The 22,186-nt window shown below is 37.8% G+C and overlaps 1 pseudogene; it reads left to right on the plus strand.

The window, feature by feature from the left end:
• Nucleotides 1–18,023: 18,023 nt before the first annotated feature.
• Nucleotides 18,024–18,286, plus strand: LOC101092153 (annotated as a pseudogene).
• Nucleotides 18,287–22,186: the final 3,900 nt, after the last annotated feature.

Consider the following 22,186-nt stretch of genomic DNA (forward strand, 5'->3'; position numbering starts at 1 on the left):
GAATTCAATGGAAGGATGGCACATGGGATAGCAAATATGCATGGACATAGACTGCCACACACTGAAGTGAAAACTATTGTATCTTGGAAGAGTTGGAACCCTGAGGCATGGGATCCCTGGGGTGATGATTCCTCTGATGAAGACACTATTATAGAGGAGAAAAATTATTTTCAGGCATGCTTTTTTATTTAAGTGGAGACCTGGGCCACTCATGAGCCTGGGGATAACTGAGTAGAAATTCCCACTAGTCCAGAAAATGACTGTAAGTTGGGTTAGTGAATCTAACAAGCTACTTTAAGCAAAAGAACTGAGAAAGGATGTCTACTTGAGTGTTATGACTGTGGGATACTGCTGGGGTAAATGGCATTTTGTTAAATGGATTTGAGATGTCAAAAATGGCCTGAGTCACTGTTCAATCTGCCTTTCAACAAAGATTATATGTCACAGGCATCAGTGCAAAACTTAGGTGCTTATCTAATTTGACTTATTAGATAAATGCTTGCATTAAGATAATAGGGTATAATGAAAGGGATGCTTCCTCCCTTCCATTATAATACAGTTTTATGAAAGACGTACAAGAAATATACATGGACAGGGAAGGAAACGTGCCATTTACACTCAGCCTTTTAGAAGCCCAGATGAAGAATTATGTTCCTCTGGTATGAAAGACAAAATCTTATGGTCAGCCCTGGGGTTATGGCATAGGATCTTAGTATCTGTCCTTACCTCTATGATTAGATGGCCTATTGCTACAGCAGCTGCTATAATGGTTGATTGCAGTGAAACAAAGAATCCATCATAAGGGAAATATATGGGTTGAAAAACAGAAAACAAATAATCCTGCTGGCTATAAAATGGCATAAAGGGGGCCCATCACGATCTCTTATAAACAATTGTAACAATATCTAATATTATTTGGGACCCTGAGGCAAAATATAAGCCAACAAATAATTCAGTCTTGCTAAGTCTATGGAAGGTGTTGCCTTCCAAGGGAAAGCAGTTTACTCCTTTGAAGGAAGGCTCAAAAAAACCAGGTGTGTTGCTGGGTGCTCCTCTCACTAGTGGGGAAATTTCACGAGTTGACACCCTGCTACCCCTAGATACTAGGTGTTAGTTCAATGTTGTCCTCTAGTGAGTGTAATACAGAATAACCAGAGGCCTGTTGAATTAATTATTTATTGTTTTTTTGCATTAACAAGCAAACTCTACCAGCTCTAATAGACGCTGGAGTTGAATTCATACTTATGCATGAACACCTCTTGAAATTTTGGAGGGAAATAAAATACATTATGCTTATCAAGGTCAGACAAACTAGTCTCTACCTACAGATCAGTAGGCTTCCTCCCCACTGTTTTCTAGTGCATATTTCTCCCATTCCTGAGTATATTTTGGTAGAGATGTTTTGTAGGATCTAGATCTAACTACAACAGGAGAATTTAGGTTGCATATCTTGTGACGATTGTGATGTCTCAAGCATCTGTGTCATTACAGACATGCTTAAAGACATGAGGATGAGAGGCAAATACTGACAAGATCCAAGGGCTGGGTCAATTAGTAAATTTCCTGGGGGTCATCTGGTCTGGTAAGACAAAACTGATGCTAGAGGTGATCATTGATAAAATGCAAGCCTTCCCAATTCCTAAAATGGTAAAGGGAGTCTTTTGCTGGTTTATTGGGTTACTGGAGACCTTCTATTCCCCATATAGCAGGTATTAAGCCCTTTTTAGGCCTTGATTAGGAAGGGAAGCCAATGGGATTGAAGTGCTAATCAACAAGAGACTTTATTAAAGGTAAAAATGGTGGTAAAAACAAGTACAGCCCCTGGAGGGTATTAATACCAGTTATGTGTTGCGAATTAGATGTAAGCTTATATCCAGAAGTGCTTGGCTAGGGCTTGTGGCAACAACAAAATAGGAAATCAATTATAGTTATTTGCATAAGTTCAATGAGAATCTGTTTTCCTTGTAACATGACACCTTGGAAACATTAGTAATATTACTAAGATTTTGATTGAAATGTCATATTTGAGAGAGACATGTGTGGACTCAGATATGACCAGATAGCATCAAGGAACTAAGGTTGATTTTATAGAGCCAATGAAGCCCCTTGGAAAAACAGCCTGATACCTTGCCTATTGGGTTCCTGGGAGCCATATCAGGTGGATAAGAAAGGTAACTTTTTGACAGGTTCAGGAACCTCAGGATATTTTAGGGAACTTGAGAAGAGAGGAAATAACCCATATTTATAGGTATTGCAGTGCGATTTGGCCTGGGTCTTAGCCTTGAAAGGCTGTTAAAGGCACAATCTGAAATTCCTTCTGAGAAGTCTCAACAATACAGATTTAAAAGAATCTAAATGGCCAGTCACTATTTTTCCTGCACTTATGTAAATAATTAGGCCAAGTTTGTTAAAACTGGACTAATTTTATAAACAAAACAGTTTTAATTTGGCTACCTTTGCTAAAATGAGGGTTATTTTAGAGAGGAAAAATAATTATGTTACCTTTATGGATATTAGATTCTAGTTATGATTGATTGTCCTAGAATGTTTATTGTTTATCTATAAAACAGGGCTAGATCCTGAATTCTTCTGGTTTCCTTGAATAGCTGGTTAGTTTTCTACCTGATTGTTTGTACACTATAGACTTGACTTTGAAAGCTTACCTGTAGAACCACTTTCTGAATTGAGACCATTGTTAAATTGAACTGACCTAATTTACCTCATTATGAAATATGGAATAAGATGCTGTCTCAGAATGACTACACGTGACAGTTCCAAAATATGACTTTATAAAACATGGGGGCTCAGCTGAGTACTAGAGAATATCTGCAATTGGATGCAAAGCAGTTTTATTCCTCAAATCCTGATTTATGCCCTTTGTTAGTAGGAAGTAGCCAGAGTGGTGTTCATTCCTATCCCTCAAGAATGGGAAATGATGAAAATCCTGGGGTGGTATTGGCTCATGGGTACCAAATAGCTACAGTGTTGTTGCTAAAGTAAGATTTGCCATGTCTAATGCCTGTAAAACATTTGTCTTATGACCCTAGCCTTACAATGCTGATATTCTTTCCTGATGCATCAGGACATTTCCTCTTGTGGGCCATCATTTATGTTGAAGTTCACAATCACTCTGACTGTTGGGTCTGAGGAAAGGTCACTGAGGAATATCATGTTGCTTTTTATATTGCCACTGTGGCATAGGGATATGAGTTACCTTCTGATATCTGGTTCTAGGGTCATTGTGGAAGAATGATGTGCGAAAAACTGTATGGGACAAAGATGTTAGGGGTGGAGTGCTAACAACACTGATTCCATTTTTGGTCTTCCATCTTGTTCTCCCCTCTTCCCCTCTGTCACAAAGATGGCACCACATTAGGTAACTACCTTGGGACCTCACCACAATATCCCTCACTTCATAAAACTGCTAATTAAGGTCCAGACAACTTCAGAGAATAGCTGTTAGCACTCTGGATCATTTATCCACCTACTGACTGCCCAATTGCCCTCGTCAGTAAGTTACCCTGAATCAAACTCTGTGTAAATGGTATGGGGTGGTTTGCTTTGTTTTTTTCAGTATGAAAGTGACTTCTAACTCTGGAGGATACATTACCAATTCTCTTCTACTTTCCAACAACCCAAGACATAGCCTCCAAAAAACTATTTAATTAATGGATGACAAGTTTCCCAGAATAGCAGGTTGGACAGAGGCCAAAATATTTTTTTGAGCTTGGAAATAAAACAAATGAAGGCAATGACCATGTGGACCTGGCTATTAAATTAAGGGGTTTGAAAAGAGACTTATTCAATCAATAACAGAAATAACTTGGGAGACTCTCGAATATTTGGAAAATAAACTCCATACATCTGTATAATCAACACATTAAAGAAGAAAAAAATATTGTGACCAAAATAAAAATGAAAACGGCATACAAAATTTTGTGAGATTCAGCTAGAGGAGTGCCTGGAGGCAAATTTATCAGTTCCATTACATACATTAACAAAAAATAAATATATAAATAACTGATCCAGCCTCCATCTTAAAAAAGAATAAATTAAATGCAAATTAATAAAAGATGTGAAATGATAAAGAAAAACACTAAAAACTATGAAGTAAAAGAAGGAAAAACAATAGAGAAAAATCAATGAAACCAAAACCTGGTTCTTTGGTAAGAGCAATACAGTTGATAAACTCCTAGTCAGACTGATCAGGAAAGAAACAAAAGATGAAAGTCACAAATTACTCAAAATAGGAACAAGATGGGGAATATCACTACAGATTTTTTAAACAATAAATTGATAATAGGTATATTATAAACAATATTGTGCTAATAATTTAATTATCTAGATGAAACAGACATGTTCTTTAAACAACATAATCAAAAGTGTACCCAAGAAGAAATAAACAACATGAATAACACTACATCTATTAAAAACATTTAAGGGGCGCCTGGGTGGCACAGTCGGTTAAGCGTCTGACTTCAGCCAGGTCACAATCTCGCGGTCCGTGAGTTCGAGCCCCGCATCAGGCTCTGGGCTGATGGCTCAGAGCCTGGAGCCTGTTTCTGATTCTGTGTCTCCCTCTCTCTCTGGCCCTCCCCCGTTCATGCTCTGTCTCTCTCTGTCCCAAAAATAAATAAACGTTGAAAAAAAAATTAAAAAAAAAAAACATTTAATAATAATGCAAATCATATACCAAGACCACTGTTTCACACTTTCCACGCACACACAAAAATCTCCAGACCAAGATGGCTTTTATAGCAAGTTTCACCAAAATTTTTTTTAAATGTCAATTTTCCACAAACACTTAGAAAATAGAAGAGATGGTAACATTTCCAAGTCATTTTCTTTGGTAAGTTTTGCCATGAAACAAGAATCAGAATATATTACAAGAAAAGGAATATATGAATAAATATCCCTTTAAAATTTACTCATAAAAATTCTTAACAAACAGACTGATGAGGATGTGTAGCAATAGAACTCTCACACTGCCAGTAGAACAAAATGATACAAATATTTTAGATATTCTTTCTCAGCACTTGCATTCAATATTGGCCATATTAACCAGTTTAATAAAGCAAGAGGAAGAATAAAATTAATACAGATTAAAAAGGAAGAAGTAAGATGTCCATATTCTCAGATGACATTGTCATATATATGTAACATGGAGTCTCTCAAACACCAAGAACTAAAAAGTGAGATTAGCAATGTTAGAGGATGTGACATGAATATACATACACCAACTCTAGGTCTAATTTTACTAATAAACAATTGCAAGTTACATTGACAATACCACCATAGAAATGAAATATTTAAAGGCACACTTAACAAAATGTCTGACTACACTAAAAATTAGGGAAAAATTGCAAAAGTAAATTAAAGGTGATCTAAATAAATGAGACATAGTCCACTTTCATGGGTCAGAAAACTAAATATTATAAATATATAAGTTCTCTCCAAACTTAACTATAGCATTAAAGTAATATTCTTAATGGAATGTCAACAGGGTTTTTAGAGAAAATGACAAGTGATTCTAAAATTTATGTAGAAAGGTAAAGAAAAAATAATAGTGTGGGGAATAAGCTTAGGAATTCTCTGAACCTCCACCGATGGGTTAACAAGGCATAAAGAATTAGAAAGCTATAGGATGTACACACCCAAATTTGGGTAAACAAGATTAGGTAAATAAGATTAGGTAAATGGGACAAACGCCCCCAGTATAGGACAAGCAGGGCAAAGGCCCCCAGTATAGGACAAAGGTATAGGAAAAGGGAATGAAAACATCCAAGATGAGGTAAACAAGGTATCCAGGGCGGAAATGCCCCCCAACTTAGCAAAATAGTGGAAAGCTGCTTTCACAGGAAGGAGGGACCAAATTAGGTAAACAGATAAATAGGGCTATAGACTCCGGTGAGGTGAAGTTTCCCAGAGCGGAGCTAATTAGCAAAAGAAAGGTGCCTTGTTAACCCATCAGTGCAGGCTCAGGGAATTCCTAATCTTATTCCCCACAGTTTAGAGTGGAGGAACAAGGCATCCTATCTTTTTCCAATAAACTCCACTGCAGCCTCAAGAGCTTCGAGGCAGGCCAAAACTTGCCTATCAATGGAAGTCTGGCTTATAAATTCTTTGGTAGTGTTGACCATAAATTTATTAAGGACCTGAGCTGTTTGGATAGTATGATGCAGGTTGATTCCAGTAATAGTGGCAGTGGCGATAACACCTACTGCTGCTAGGATGCCCATGATTAACAGGCCAACAAATCTTTTTTGCCTTACAGCAGAGTGCCAGTGTTGAACAAGCTTGGAAAGTGGGCCTATTCCTGATGGATACATATAGGGTTCAGAGCTATTAACAGGAACCCAGGTTGAGGCGCGCTGTTTAAGTACTAATAAAGAGGAGATATTTAATTGGGTGATGTTATCATTACTTATGCAGGACATAAACCAGCCCTGGGAGTTAGAGATATTATAGTTATTTTCTAGTTGTTTGATCTGTAAAGTGGAGGTAGCAAAGAGAACGTAGGGAGAAGGGACACAAATAGTGATCCATGCAAATTGATCATTGTGCAGGGAGGCCTGAGTTATGTTAATATATCGATTTACATAAATTTCACCATGGCTAATAGTACTAGTGAAGAAGAGAAGGCCTAGCTTCCAAAGATTAACAAGCCAAGGTCCTTTTAATTTCCCTTTATATGCAGAAATTAGAGGGCCAGACAAGCCTCCATCTTTCCAAAAAATATTCTCCCTACTAGACTGGTCAAGGGATATGGTCTTATTTGAATATTTTGTTTCAAGATGTCCTCTAGGACCCTTGTCAATAATAGTCCAATTACTCCAGTGAAGATTATACTCAATCTCTCCATAACAGGTTGTCCAAGGAATATTATTCCAGGGGTGGTCTGAATATTTGACATTAGAGCAAGCTATAACATTAGCAGTATGAGATATGTTTGTTTTTTGAGGTATATCAAAACTTGTGGCTGAGAAAAAGGTAAAATTGTCTGGCCTTGTAGAGGTTTTGGGCTGTACATGCAAAACCCAGTTGATTTTTAGTTGGAGACAATCAGATAAGTTGCTTAGTAACACACATAGGAGGTGCTGGAGGAAGGCACCATTGAGGTCTTGGCATATAAAGCAATGCTCTTGTTCAGTTTGGAAGGGTGGGTTAAGATTGGCTCCGTCCATGAACTCTATCATTATTGCTAATAGGAATATCCCAGGCTAGCTGTCACATATAGGTGGGTTAAGGAGATGAGCCCAATATGAATATTGAGCTTGGCCTGAACAAATGAGGGCAAGAAGTATAATCAGGGTTACCCATATCGAATTCCTGTCAGTGATGGAGATCATGGCCATCAGGTGCGAGTCAGCGGTGTATGCAATACCATTGTGTTGTAAGAGGACGCTGGCCTGGTTAGGTATTTAAGGCTTCCCTATGTTATATCAGGGTCAAGGACTTGCATTTGTATAGTGACTTCAGGATGAGGAGTCCATGAAGAGGCTTCTTCCGTCTTGAAAACGGGGGCCAGTGGCTGCTCACTCAGAGTCATTCTCTGGAGGTCTTGCTTCACTAGAAGATATCTTAGGGGTATCCACCATGCCATGGTATGGCTTCACTAACCGAGTGGGGATCCACAGACGTCCAGAATCTGTAAGAACATAAGCATATCCTCCACCCCAGGTGAGAAGTTTAGTGGGCCCAGTCCATGTGGGTCCCCTTCAGGAGTTTTGTATAGCACCATAGGGTGAGAGGGTTTATCTTATTTTGAACAGTGTCACTCAGCTGTAGTTAGTCCTTGGAATTAAGATTTAAAAAATTTAAGAGAAATCATAGCATGATCAAGAAGGAGCTGAGGTTGTAATGCAGACAGCCAGGGGTATCTCCACCCACGCCTTTTTAACATGTTTTTGAGCATATTATGTGCTCATTTACAATTGTTTGGCTTTGTGGTTATAAGGAATGGGTTATTCCAACCAAGGCTTATGTAAAACAACTCAAAAAGGGCGTGTTGTCATTTTACCCTTTTTTTTTTTACAGTTTTTGTTAAAATTATATTTATTTACTTATTACCATTAATAAAAATGTATTTTCATTTTGTATATCTTTCTTACATATCTCTTACTTTTTTATATACGAAGTTATTTATTTCCATTAGCTTTAATTATATTTAGCAGAATTTTAGAAACCTTAGTCTCCAGTGAAAACTAAGTAGTAACTAATTGTGAATTGTCTGTTACATCAGAAATTTTTTAGGTGGTAGACTAAGAATCCATTAAGAATAAAGCATGGTTTTTAATGGATTTAAATAGTCTTAGTTTTTATTTTTGTTTTTTTTTTTCTTTGCTAAGAAGTCAAAAGCATAAACCTATGTTTAGTAAGCAATGCTTCAGCATTCCATTTGATTTGGAAGAGGCCTAAATGTCTGATGAACATAATTCAAGTTAGCATCTAAGCTAAATGTTCAAGTTTTACGTTACCAAAGACCCTGAAAGCTATTTTAACAATTACCCGTGAAAACTATGAGGCAGACAAAGTTAACCATTACTTTAATTTATCCTTTTGTTAACAAATTGGAACAGAGATAACATGAGCTTATTTGACCTTTAGTAAACCTTAGTAGAATAGAGTTTTATAATTTAAAAGACAGGTCTATCTTAATAGTATTTTATCTGTGTCCCCTTAAAAGTTTACCATTGTCAATTTTTTCCCATGGAGACGGTAAGGAAATCTGAAAGTCCAAGTGGGTGTTTTTTGCTTTTTGACAATGTGAGGAGGAGGATCTGATGCTACCTGAGGCATTGAAGAGCCAGGTATGCAGTTTGAACCGCAGGTGGTGCAGAAACTGGAGGAGGGGGTAGGGAAGGCAGAAAAGGTGAGGTGCCCCCAAGAGGCCTGAAGGCAGATAAAGGTGCAGAGGACAGAGAAAAGAGTTCAAGTGGTCCTAAAGCTTGTCAGCTCAGATAGATGAGCAGATACCAGTTTTTGTTTTGTACTGTATTATTTTGTTTTCCACTAGTGGGATTAGGCAGTCCATGTCAGGCCAGAGAAGACAGGGAAGTTTCCTGAAACAAAAGGAGTCTTGGCAGTTGCTTGGGAATATACCTTAAAATCTCTATCCTGAGGTAGACTAGCCAGAGACAATCGGCTCTAATCATCAGAGTTATTATTCCAGGAAATGAATGAGGGAGAAGCCCCAACATATAGTTAGAGTAACCGGAGTGTATAGGGAGAAACAGTGAGAAAGTTAGAATCCCCTATATTAGGGATGGCTTGTGTAAAAAATGTCACAATATGCATTGCTTTCCTGACAACGATTGGAAGTTGGGCTTGCTACCTTGATTGGGAATATTGCCCCGTGTCACACAGTTGTTCATTGGAATAGGGGTGCCTGGGTGGCTCAGTTTGCTGAGTGTCCGACTTTGCCTCAGGTCATGATCTCACCCTCTGTGAGTTTGAGTGTCATGTAGGGCTCTGTGCTGACAGCTCAGAGCCTGGAGCCTGCTCCAGATTCTGTGTCTCCCTCTCTCTCTGACCCTCCCCCATTCATGCTCTGTCTCTCACTGTCTCCAAAATAAGTATACATTAAAAAAAAAAAAAAAGACACCGGAATAGTGATATGCCCTGATTCGAGAGACCCCCCCCCCCCGAAAACAAACCACCAGAGTCCAGAGTCAAAGCCAAGCGGCAAGGGTCGTTGATTGCAGGTTCGAACCTGGTCCTCCGCGCACTCGTTGCCGGTGATGCTAAGAGGCCCCGAGCGAGGATCTTACAGCTTCTTTTATAGACAGGCACAAACAAGTTAGGGATTTTTTTTGCGGTTACAGAGCTGTTATTGGTTGACATTTAAATTTGAACGCTCAGCAGAACTTGATTGGTTCCCGCCTTTTTTTCAAACCACTCAGCAGAACTTGATTGGTTACCGCCTTTAGGTCAGACCCCAACCAGGCACGCTCTGGCTGGTTCCGGAATGGGGGGGGGGAGGGGAGGGGGCGGGGAGGTCTTTTCTTTGCAGTTGTGAGTACACCTGGTAATTTTTCTCTTAGTCTCTCAATAACAGAGTTAAGTTTTGCACAGCATGAGTCTCACAAGCATTATGAAACTCTTGGGCATAGACAGCATACTGGGCTGAGGTCAGAATGATGTTCATAAAAGAGCCCCAGTCCCAGGTACCACAAATATTTTCTAAAATGCCAATTGTGAAAGGGTTGTAATGGACATACAGCTGACCTGATTCTTGCAATTTCTGTAATATTGGAAAGAACAGGCCTTTATGGATGTATTGCCCATTTTGCCTGACTGGGAAACGGCTGGAATTTACTGGCCTTAGGTGCTTATTTAATGTACTTTTGGATTGGGGTGAGGACTTTATCAGAACCAGTCAGTGAGGTTTGTAGAGGCTCAATATCGTCTCATCCTTTTGAAGGAGGGGGAGTATCTTTTGGCTCTAAGGCACTGAAGGCACAGGTGGACTATAAAAAAGCTCCAGTTTTCCCTCTATTTTGGGTAATTTTACATCTTTATGTACACCGTCAGAACTCAAGGGGAAAAGGGCAGTATGGACAATGGACTAAGTGAGGATTATCTTAGGGGGGACGTTAGCCCCCTCAGAATGCTGAGCTTTAAATGTTTTCCTTACTTGTTCCCAAACATCAAAATCACAAGTTCCTTGTTTTGGGAACCAAGGGCAGTGTTGCTAGGTAATCATTAATAATTTAAGGAGTGCTTTCTGATTGAGGATAGTGTCAACCACCTTTTCCAATGATTGTAAAATATGAATGTATTGTTCCTGTTTGGGGGATAGGGAGACTCCCATAATAAATCTCTCAAAAGTTCCACAGCAGTGAATCCTAATATAGTTTCACTTTATCTTGTACCTTGTCAGGAAGACTGTCAACCAGTGAGGTTTTTTTCTTGGAGCTCTTTAGTCATTCTGCAGCATCCTGTAGTCCTTGTGTTGTCCTCCTCCTGGCCAAGTTGGCTCCTGATCTACATTGGCCTGTAGTCCTCTTGCCTCCAGTCATGTCGGGGTCACCATCTGTTGTAGACTCTGGGTCTGGAGTTCTCTCTTGTCCAGCAAGAAAACAGGATGCAAGATTAAAAATGCAAGAGATGCTAATGTCAGGGAGGAGACAAGAGCTCTGAGTAAAGGTCCTTGCTCCATTTTTATTAGGATCAGAAGGCTTACAAGTGTGATGGGCATGCACAGAGAGACAATGAAATCCTGAGCATTAACTCATGGGCATGGGGAATAGGGGTTTTGCAGATATGCGGTGTTAGGGCTTTGGGTCAATACAAAACAATATTCTGGTGCTGGGTGGAAGGTTGTTTACAGCAAACATGAGGCGCCCCCTCTGTTTACCTAAACTGGTCTAGGGGACAGGAAAGACTGAGCATGCTACCTCAGGGTCAACAAGGCACCTTTCTTTTGCTAATTAGGTCTGCTCTGTGCAACTTCATTCTGTTGCAGTCTATAGCCCTATTTACCTGTTTACCTAATTTGGCCCTTCCTTCCTGTGAAAGCAGCTTTCTGCTATTGTACTAAGTTGGGGGCCATTTCCGCCCTGAATACCTAATCTTGTTTACCTCATCTTGGATGTTTTCATCTTGAGATTCCCTATTCCTACATCTTTGTCCTGTACTGGGGGCCTTACTTAATCTTATTTACCTAATCTTGTTTACTCAAACTTGGGTGTGTACATCCTATAGCTTTCCAATTCTTTATGCCTTGTTAACTCATCAATGCAGGCTCAGGGAATTCCTAAGCTTATTCCCCACATAATAGCAAAACAATTTAAAATAGCATAAGGACTTAATGTGCCATATTTCAAAATTTCATAAAAATCTACATCAAAAGACTGTGGCATCTGTGTCAAAATATAGAAATAGATTAAGGGATCAAATAGTAAGTTCAGAAACAGATCCACATATAATCAATTTATTTTCTACAAAAGTGCCAAGAACTTCAATGTGAGAAAGAATTATCTTTTGAGAAAATTGCAGTGACATAATTGGGTATACATATTAAATATGACATCAAACTCTTACTTTATACCATAGAGGAATTTAAAGGAAATAGATTATAAAAATAAATGTAAAGCTTGAAACTGTACAACTTCTAGAAGACAACTTAGAAAATCTTTTTTTTTTTAATTTAAAAAAAAAATTTTTTTTTCAACGTTTATTTATTTTTGGGACAGAGAGAGAGACAGAGCATGAATGGGGGAGGGTCAGAGAGAGAGGGAGACACAGAATCGGAAACAGGCTCCAGGCTCTGAGCCATCAGCCCAGAGCCCGACGCGGGGCTCGAACTCACGGACCGCGAGATCGTGACCTGGCTGAAGTCGGACGCTTAACCGACTGCGCCACCCAGGCGCCCCTAGACAACTTAGAAAATCTTAATGATCTTCACTAAGGCAAATATTTCTTAAATAGAACACAAATGTATGAAGTATAAAAGAAAACAACTATATATAAACTGGGCTTGATCAGAACTTAAAACATATGCTATTCAAGAACAAAGAAATGAGAAGGGAAACTACAGCTTTGGGAAGGTGGGTGGTTGGAGGTACAGAGAAATATCTGTAATACACTTGTCTTAATAAAATATGTGTAAAAATAAAGAAAATACCACTTAACATGGAGTCAGAAAACCCTGAAGGAGCTCTCATGAACATATTACTTGAAACCTGCATAACCAGTAGGAATAAGGAAGATAAAAATTGTCTTGACAAAGGTGGACATTTTTCAAATAGAAATTCCATCTCTTGCTTTTAAGAAAAATAAGGAAGATCCCTTCCTGCTCCAGCAACAATGCACTAACCACTGCTTGTAAACAATGAGAAACCACCACATCAAACTCTTATTTTCCAGTGTACTTTTGTTTAAAACAATCCTCTCTAATTTCCTCCTCAAGCCTAATAAAAGTTGACCTTCTCTTTGTCTCTTCAGATTTGCCTATGAGTCATTTTAGTTTGCTTGTCTCAAATTGCAAGTCTCCCACTATTCCTGAATAATCTCATTTTGCTGGAAAAATGACTGCTATTTTTTTTAAGTAGGCTTCATGCCCAATGCAGGGTCCCACATTAGGGCTTGAACTCATGACCCCAAGATGAAGACCTGAGATGAGATCAAGAATCAGAGGCTTAACTAATTGAGCCACCCAGGCACCCCTTGCTAATTTATTTTTAAGCTTGATCTTACATAATTGTCAGAAGTGGGATCTGAAAAAAACAAACCCCCAAGGAACTAGGAACTCTGAATTGTATGAGGTATTCACTTGAGCTCTCTGTGATGTCTCTGCTTCCATGGATTATCTTTGTCCTTTCAGTTTTTGTCCTCCTCTCAGTTTTCTTCTTTGGTTGAGCTCTCTGACTTTATTCAGGATCTATTTTTGTTTTTATAAAGCTTCTTGGTACATCACCTATCCTGTTCAAAAGGTGAAAACATGTGATTCCCTGTGTTTTAAAACAGCTGTTGGAAAACAGCGTCCTTAATAGTAGAGATATTTTAAGGACTACAAAAGCAAGATAAGTTGCACCTGGCCTGTGGGCCAGGCTCTCATGCCTTTATCAAAAAATGGGTGAACTTTTTGATGATTTGGAATTGGAATAGCCATTATGGGGAAACTGTTTTAGATATAAGTCCATCTTAAGGGGTACCCTTAAAATAGAGGATTCTAAAACTTTTAGAAACAATGGGATGCATTCTTTGATTTGTATGCAGAAGTTTCTAAAAGACAAAATGACTTCAAAATCAATTCTAAAAGGATGCTTGCAGCATGAGGAAAGGGAAGGGAAGGAGACTTTGATCATCTGAGCAGGTAACCTTAACTTAGTCTCTCTGCCAGAAATACAATTTGGATTCAACTGTTCTTTTGAGTTTTGTCCCTGAGACATGGCTAAAATTTTATAAAACAAAAGCTATAAGATCTCTGTGTCTATGTATACAAGTAATATTTCTTTAACTGTAGGTGGTATTGCCAAAATTAACTTTTAAAGAGCTTTATTTAATTAGCTCAAAAAAAATTGAGCATTTATATAAGTCAAGGATACTCCCAGAAATATAGAAACTATCTCAAATGTTTTTCAAGTTTATATGATCTGGGATAAATTTTGATAAATAGATACTAATCTACATTTGTAGGTTTAATAAAAACAGACATGTGTTAAAATTTTATTAACAAGAAAAATAACTGTCGTGCCTGGGTGGCTTCAGCTCAGGTCATGATCTCATGGCTTGTGGGTTAAAGCCCCACATCGGGTTCTGTGCTGATAGCTCAGAGCCTGGAGCCTGCTTCCAGTTCTGTGTCTCCCTCTCTCTCTGGCCTGCCCTGCTTGTGTTCTGTCTCTCTCTCTCAAAAATAAATAAATAAATAAATAAATAAACGTTAAAAAAAATTTAAAAAGAAAAATAACTTAAGATGATGGTTTACTATTTAAAGCCTATCCAAGCATAACTGTTAAAAACCAGTACTTTAAATAAGTAAATATGATCAAATTTTATACTAAGTTAAGCTAATATTCATTGAATATCTAAATCATATCCAGATAAGGTAAATATTAAATGCTACATGTAAGTTCATCTACTTTTGGCTTTTTAATTCTTACAAAGAGACAAAAGATATTTAGGTCTCTTAATAGACACATTTTATGCCACACTCAGAAAAAATTATGAGAAATAAAATATTTCTAAACTTTTGAAATGTATTTGTTTGCTAATCTACTATAGGATATTAATAAATAATAGTTCACAATTTCCTGCTTCCTACTTTTCACTGTAAAGAAAACATTACAAATAGTTTAAAATGTTGGAAGAAGAGCTAAGATACAAAATGAGCCAAAAAGAAAATGTCAAAACACTAAGATTAATAAATATACATTAATTCTGCACAAACTGTGCACATCGGTGCTGAGAGAATGAAGGCAAAACAGGCACCCTTTTGGAATCTAAGAAACACTGAAACCCCCATGTGGGAGATGCAGGAGAGAAGCATCAAAAGGGAAGGGCTGGAGAAGGTGCAAGGCCTTAGGACATGTTTACATAGCTGAACATGGCTGCAGCTCCTCTCCTAAGGAATGCCTAGAGCCATTAACTTTGTCGAGGGCTGGATCCTCCTTCACACCTGACCCTTCCTAATGTTATAGAAACCAATTAACTTGAAATTCAACCTTGAAAAGCTAAACCATTAGATTGATTAACACACTTGATTAGCTGACTTTATGAATGTAGTCTTTAGCAATTATCCAAATAAAAAGAAACGTCATTCTGGAGTCAGGGCCTCATTCTGACTCCAGTATGAGGACTTTCACTTAACTGCACTTTGCGGACTCATCTTTTGTGACTCAGGCCATACTCCCTGCAACACCCCCAGGAGAGTTATTCTCCTACTATGGAAGAATTTACTGAAACTTCTTGTTTTTTAAAGTATGACCAAGGCCATTGTTGATTTATGACTAATATCAAATAAATAGAAAATATGTATACTATCCATATCTACAGAGATAAATGAATAATATATATCTTTAACTTTATAATTTATATGTATTTATTTTTGATGTATTTATTATCTATATCTAAGCAGAAGATAATTTCATAAAATGCAAAATAAAATGAATGAATGGTATACACTAAAAATAAACAAAATATGTGTCAGTTTATTAAACTTTTTTTGGTAGCTCATATGTTTTTACATATATAAGTATTTGCTGAGACATGCTATACACTATATTTCTTTTTTTATACCTTTCTTTATTTTTAATGTTTATTTATTTTTGAGAGACAGAGACAGATTTTGAGTGGGGGAGGGGCAGAGAGAGAGGGATATAGAACCTGAAGCAGACTCCAGGCTCTGAGCTGTCAGCACAGAGCTGAATGTGGGGCTTGAACTCATGAACTGCGAGACCATGACCTGAGCTGAAGTTGGACATGTAACTGATTTAGCCACCCTGGCACCCCTATACACTATATTTCTTATTATAAAACAACCCAACATGTTTGAAAGCCACTGTACTTATACCACATTGTATTGCACAACAGCAGGGTTTGTCTGATCAGATGAAAAGGCCAGTACAAGAACAGCCACCCTCTGTCCTGTATACACACAGTGCTAACTCTTCAAAGGGAGTCGATAATCACTCTTTGATAGGCTCATTCTTTGCCTTGTCTTTTCAGATTTGCAGCCAGGCAGGAATCTTTATTTAAAAGAACTTCCCTCATTTCTTATAACTACTTCAAGTTTGGAAATTCTAATGATGGCTCCCCAGATAGTTATAGTTCTGCCATAAGTTTAGAGGTTGTCCCATGTTCAAATCTTTATTCTGCCTCCCTAACTCAAAGCAGAACTCTTCAGAAATAGTGTGGGGATTCTGTTGCCACTGCCTGTTCAGTTATTCCCAGTCTGACAGAGAAATATCAGAATAAGCCTATAGACATAAGTGAATCTCACAATGATTTCAAAAAAGCATATGGTTTATTTTAGCTATATTACATAAAAGTTAATATTCACTTAATGTAATGTATAAGCAGTTATGTGATTATTCTGTAATAACTGCCTTGCATCATTTCTTTTCTAGGGAAGATTTATAAACTTTTGAAATTAAAAAAACATCTGGGGTGCCTGGGTGGCTCAGTCAGTTAAGTGACCGACTTTAGCTCAGGTCATGATCTTGCAGTTCATGAGTTGGAGCTCCACATTGAGCTCTGTGCTGACACCTCAGAGTCTGGAGCCTGCTTTGGATTCTGTGTCTCCCTCTCTCTGCTCCTCCCCTGCTTGCGCTCTATCTCTCTCTTTCTCAAAAATAAATAAACATTAAAAAATTAAAAAAAGAGAAAATAACATCTGAACTAATAAAGTTTAAATTGTCAGCAAAAAAATTGTTTTTTTTAACAAACCTACTAGAAAAATAATAAGAATTTTAAAATGTATATGAAAAATAGGGTATATGATTTTCATGTTTAAAAAAGGTATGAGGAATGAAGATGAATTTTTGGTAAGAAAAAGGTAATTTTGTCCTAAAATAAAATGACTTTCTAGAACAAGAAAGAAAAGGGACAAAACCTAAATGCACCTTAAAAGTTGTGTATGGTTTATGGAAAAGAAATTTTGAGAAAGGAATTTCATATATGGTCAAGTTGGCTAAAATTTAAATTGTTATTATAAGGGCTTTAAAATTAAACTTTAAGGGGCGCCTGGGTGGCTCAGTCGGTTAAGCGGCCGACTTCGGCTCAGGTCATGATCTCACAGCCCGTGAGTTCGAGCCCCGCGTCGGGCTCTGTGCTGACAGCTCAGAGCCTGGAGCCTGTTTCAGATTCTGTGTCTCCCTCTCTCTGACCCTCCCGCGTTCATGCTCTGTCTCTCTCTGTCTCAAAAATAAATAAACGTTAAAAAAAATTAAATTAAACTTTAATATCAATAGTGTACTTATATGAAACTAAAGCTTAATTTTCCTTCCTCTCTTCAAAAATAAACTTTTCTTGGACTATTGGTCTGCTTTTGATAAGATATTGTGAAAGGTTTGCTTTACTTTTTAAAGTAATCTCCATTTGCAACAACGTGGATGGAACTAGAGTGTATTATCCTAGGTGAAATAAGTCAGTCAGAAAGACAAATATCATATGATTTCACTCATATATGGAATTTAAGAAAACAGAACAGATGAACATAGGGGAGGGGAAAGAAAATAAGATAAAATCAGAAAAGGGAGGCAAACCATAAGAGGCTCTTAAATACAGAGAACAAACTGAGGGTTGCTGGAGGGGATGTGGGTAGAGGGATGGGTTGAATGGGTGTTGAGAGCACTTGTTGGGATGAACACTGGGTTTTATATGTAAGTGATGAATCACTGGGTTCTTCTACTCCTGAAACCAAGACTACACTGTATATTAACTAACTTGAATTTATGTAAATACATTTTAAAAAAGAAAAAGAAATAAAGTAATCTCTTAAGAAAGCAAGCTTTTATGTTTGTCCTGTGCCTGCTGCCTCCCTCAATGCTGCTGGAGGTGTCCACCCACTCTCTACCACTATGGAGACATCCTCACACTACTGCCATCTGCTGAGTGACTACAGGCTACCATCTCTAGGCTACACTCAGGGAACTGGGAACAGCCAGCTACCCCAAAACAAATAGGCTGAGCTGCTGGTCATCATCGAGGAGCTGGGGAAAGAGATTAGACTCATCTCTGCAGGGAGCAAGAGCACCATGAAGAGACTAAAACAAGGCATCATTCATGCTGGAGGACTAGTTCAAGATGCTTGGCTGAAATGGAATGGAATGTCAGATCCTAGCTGCCTGTTAGCATGGAAGGTTTTCCATTTTCTTCCAAGATGGGAAGGTTTCTCTTTCACATGTCCCTTTCATAGTTCATGAGGCTCTGAGATTGAGAAATATTTTGCAGTTGAATAGGATTTATATTTTGAATAGTTTTGCTTTTGTTTTTTTTTAAACATTGATTGAAAAGATGCATGTTAAAAGGGCATCCGCATGGCTCAGTCACTTAAGCATCTTACTTGGTTTTGGCTCAGGTCATGATCTCACAGTTCATGGGTTTGAACCGTATGTCAGACTGGTTGGGATTATATCTTTCTCTCCCTCTCTCTGCCCCTCCTGCCTCTCTCTCTCTTTCTCTCTCTCAAAATAAATAAATAAACTTAAAAAAAGATAAATAGAGTGCCTGGGTGGTTCAGTCACTTAAACATCTGACTCTTGGTTTCTGCTCAGGTCATGATCTCAAGGTTTGTGAGTTCACATCCTGCATCAGGCTCTGTGCTGACAGTGTGGAGCCTACTTGGGATTCTCTCTCCCTGTCTCTCTGCCCCTCCTCTGCTCACTCTCTCTTTCTCTCTCAAAATAAATAAATAAACTTAGTTTAAAATAAATAAATAACTTGGGGTGCCTGGGTGGCTCAGTTGGTTAAGCATCCGACTTCATCTCAGGTCATGATCTCATGGTTCATGGGTTTGAGCCCCGCATTGAGCTCTGTGCTGACAGCTCAGAGCCTAGAACCTGCTTCCAATTCTGTGTCTCTCTCTCTGCCCCTCCCCTGCTTGCTCTCTCTCTTTCTCTCTCTCTCAAAAAACAAACATTAAAATAATAAAATATAAATAAATAAGTAAATAAATAAATAAAGCATGTAAAAGACACCTATCTCACATCAAAGATACCAGTGTCTCTATTTCATCCTTTTTTGAACACAGTTATGTTACCCAGATTGTTCCTTGTTCCTTTTCATGTGCTAATACAACTCTGAGGGTTTTGTTTTTAGCGCAAACATTTGCCACATGGTGTGGATTCTGCTTAATGTAATTTCTTTTGTGCTACAGCATTTGCTTGCATGACTATTAGTGCTTTGAGATCAATTTTTTAAAAACACACAAGTTATAAAAACAGAAGAAAGAGCAACCTACCAAACCTAACTTAACATGAACCCCTGAAAATTTTCCTACTCAGACTGTGTGGATTTCAGTTCTGCTTTTCCTATAAGTTGATTCAAACATCCAGAAGAAAACGACTAAAACTATTTGCATCTTTTTATGTATTTATGACTTGATGTAATAAAGCTCATTTTCATTAAAAAAGACTTTGTGTTTTAACAAAATAATTTTCTGTAATTTATATTATCTTTTCCATCAGGTCTTTGATTACACAAATAAGCTGAGTATCCTGGATATTAAAAGAGCTAAGTTTTTATCAGAACTACATAATGTTCTATATTTCCCTTTGAAAGCTTTGTCATTTGGGGCGCTTGGGTGGCTCAGTTGGTTAAGTGTCCAACTTCAGCTCAGGTCATGATCTCACGATCCATGAGTTCAAGCCCCGTGACGGGCCCTGTGCTCTCATTTCAAAGCCTGGAGCTTGCTTTGGATTCTGTGTCTCCCTCTCTCTCTCTCTCCGCCCTTTCCCTACTCATGCTCTGTCTCTATCAAAAAATGAATAAACGTTAAAAACAATATACAGAAAAAGAAATCTTTGTCATTTTAGTTAAATAAATATTGTTTCTTTTTGAAAAATGTTTTCATGTTCATTTATTTTTGAGAGAGAGAGACACACACAGAACATGAGCGGGGGAGGGGTAAAGAAAGAAGGAGACATGGAATCCCAAAGCAGGCTCCAGACTCCCAGCTATCTGCACAGAGCCAGATGCGGGGCTAAAACTCACAAACCAAGAGATCCTGACTGAGCCAAAGTTGGACACTTAACCGACTGAGTCACATAGGTGCCCCACGTGTGTTTCATAATTATCTGTGTCCAAACCTTTGATGTTTTTGACACACTTCCCAAAATCAAATTCTAAATGAAGTCTTTTTTGACTTAAAACTAACTTTGGGATATGAGGTATTCCTGAGGGTCCCTAGAACATCTTAGATTTGTTCTCTCTTTTTATAAAAAATGAGGGATTAAACTAATTAGATTTATTTGGTTGTTAAATGATCAAATAAGCATTATCAAATAAATGATTCTATACTTTCTCAAACTATATTTTTATGAATATATTTTATTAATATAAATGTTTTAGAAATTATATAAAATTCCTAAAAGTCTAATGTTCTGGTATAATGCTAGTCATAATCCTAGTTACTATCTTAAATGTTGTGTGTCACAGAAATAAACAAATTTGTTTGTCAATGACATCATAATTAATTCTAATCTCCTCAAATTTCTAATCGTTGCTTTTTAAAGTCTTTTGTCATTTACAGCTATTGTTTTAAGTGCTTTATCCTTAAAGCGATTCATGAAAAAGACTTTGACAGATACACTAGAATACATATTTTGATAAATTTAAGATACTAACTTTGAATTGTATAATGATTTCTAAAACTTTAATGGAAAACATTGTTGTAGTGTTTTGTTTTCCAGAGTTAATAGACCTCTTTCTCTTCAGTAACCTATCTGTAACGTACAGCAATTTGGTAAAGTGTATCATTACAAAAAGTTTGAGGCAGTTATCTTTTTCTCCTTACCTGATCCCATCAGAATTCAGAAGCTCTTATTAAATATTCTTATTTTTCATGACGATGCATGTATTTGCATAAATTCAATCTGTTCTCCTTGTAACAGGTTGCCCTTTATACTTAGCTCCTGCTTTTTTCAATCTATGGCTAATAAAAAGTAACTATACTTTAATATTGTAAAGACCTAGTGGTGTCTGTTAAAAATAACCATGTTTTGGGGCACCTTGGTGGCTCATTCAGTTGGGTGTCTGACTTCAGCTCAGGTCATGATCTCATGGTTCGTGGGTGTTAGCCCCGCATTAGGCTCTGTGCTGACAGCTCAGGGCCTGGAGCCTGCTTCAGATTCTGTCTCCCTCGCTCTTGGCCCCTCCCCCACTCACACTCTGTCTCTCTCTCTCTCTCAAAAATAAATAAACATTAAAAAAATTTTTTTTAAATAACCATGTTTTAATAGAACAATAGTTTCACAGCATGCTCCCAAGAGATGAAGATCTTAAACATCACACCTTGCAACCTTGGGACTTTATTTATTGGAAAAGTTATCTCCAGAAAAAACTCCATTTAATCCTGTTGGGAAGGCCTTTATCAGGTAATATTAACCAACTTTGTGCCACCAAACTCCAAGGAACAGTCCTTTGTAAACACGTGTCACATTTAAAGAAAGCACCAAAATCTGACTGGCCCTGCATACAAACTGGTGACCTGAAAGTAAAGATTTCTAGGAATTTAAGCAGACGTCAGTTGAAGGAGACAACTTTCTCAAGATGACCAGACCAGACTTGCATACCTTTTTCTCACTGCTGCTTCTTACATATTTTTCCTTCCATTTCTATTGGAGAGACAATGTTCTTATCTGTGTTTCTCAGTCTATTACAAAAGGTAAAAACCTATCTGACTGTTGGGTCTGTAACCAGAAACTCTTATTTGTTCACAACGTTGAAGACCCCTTGGTCTTACCTGTAACCATTATGTCTTTAGTCTCAAATGCCATTGCCAATTATACCCATAAGTGTATGAATGTTAGCTATCAGGTAAGGTTATTATGACCTTATGTTCTCATATCTTGTTTCAATCTTTCCTCCATCATAACCATACTGGCTCAGATAAATACTTCCATCTTTGTTAATCATATGACCCTTGCTCTCCCCAAAGGTCTTACCTGAATGTGATCTGTTTCCCTGCAACCAAGGGAAATACAAATGGGCTAACTCTTACTTGTAAGGTTTTTAGAAAAGA

Source organism: Felis catus, chromosome D4 (genome assembly GCF_018350175.1).
Source record: "Felis catus isolate Fca126 chromosome D4, F.catus_Fca126_mat1.0, whole genome shotgun sequence".
NCBI lineage: Eukaryota > Metazoa > Chordata > Mammalia > Carnivora > Felidae > Felis > Felis catus.